Source organism: Limulus polyphemus, unplaced genomic scaffold (genome assembly GCF_000517525.1).
Source record: "Limulus polyphemus unplaced genomic scaffold, Limulus_polyphemus-2.1.2 Scaffold856, whole genome shotgun sequence".
Classification (NCBI taxonomy): Eukaryota; Metazoa; Arthropoda; class Merostomata; order Xiphosura; family Limulidae; genus Limulus; species Limulus polyphemus.
The window spans coordinates 347,131-348,291 of NW_013666466.1; the positions used below are offsets into that span (position 1 = coordinate 347,131).

At 29.2% G+C, this 1,161-nt stretch overlaps 1 protein-coding gene across 2 annotated transcripts in view; it reads left to right on the forward strand.

Moving 5' to 3' along the window:
* LOC106460888 (integrin-linked kinase-associated serine/threonine phosphatase 2C-like) overlaps window positions 1-1,161 on the forward strand; it is a 59,818-nt gene that overhangs the window by 19,199 nt on the left and 39,458 nt on the right. The window lies entirely within an intron of this gene.

Sequence of the window (1,161 nt, forward strand, 5' to 3'; positions counted from 1 at the left end):
TGTATATATATATATATATATATATAAACATAGGTAAGAAATTGAGGAAAAAACTTATAATGCCCACAAGTCCAAAATAATATTCATTCATGTAGAACAAAACAGAAAATAATATAAACTTCAGTAATTGAAGCTTTTACTTCAAAAAGAAAATTAATTTGTGAAGTAAACTTCAAGATAATGTTACACAATTTGGTACTTATCTGTATAGCTTGACATGAACAAAAGTCAGAATATTTGTGTATTCAGTATTATTATGGCTTTTTGTTTTCGTTTTTATATACTTGTTTCAGTATATTATGATTTTTGAGCTTTACTGTCTGTAATATGTTTTTCTGTTTTGGTTGATTGTGTTTCTATCAATCATATGTTTAACATAGTTACTTCATATAAACTCATTCATGATAACCAAAGATACACATAGGATTCAAGAGGTTCATAAGTCTCATAAGTGAAACCCAATAATTCCAGTCATGTTTTCAAAAAATATATTTTCCACCATAAAGGGTAACTTAACAAAAAATATTTATCCTCTGAAAATGCTCAGGTTACCAGTGTGATGTCAATTGCTACAGTTCTTCATTTTTTCAATTACTGTTTCCCTTTAATGAAAAGTTCAAATTAGTCTCAACATTAAAGCTTTTAAACTGTTTTTAGAATATGTTAGTTTATATCCACATTCTCAAAATATATTTTTCTGAAACAACAACATATGAGATGTTTTTCATGACATTTAGATAGGAATATAACTAAGATGTGAGTAAATTTAATAGCAAGGTTGCAGAGTAGTTGCTCACACTTGCACGATATGTGTCAAAGGATTTTGACATGATTGAGTTTTTACTGTAGAGCCAACAGTTGTGTTGGACATCCCCACCTAAAATTTCAGCAAATTGCCAGTGTAGTGAAATATGTAGATTTAGTTCTAATTAACCAAGTATTATCATCAACATAATGCCTTGTTCAAGTTCAAAGTAAATTCGTTATTAGTACTACATCAATGTATAGGAGACGGCTTGAATGGGTAATGAAGAAAAACTTTAATACAACAGCAAATGTACAACGTTTCGACAAGGTTTTGTCATCATCCCCTGATGATGACAAACCCTTGTCGAAACGTTGTACATTTGCTGTTGTATTAAAGTTTTTCTTCATTACCCA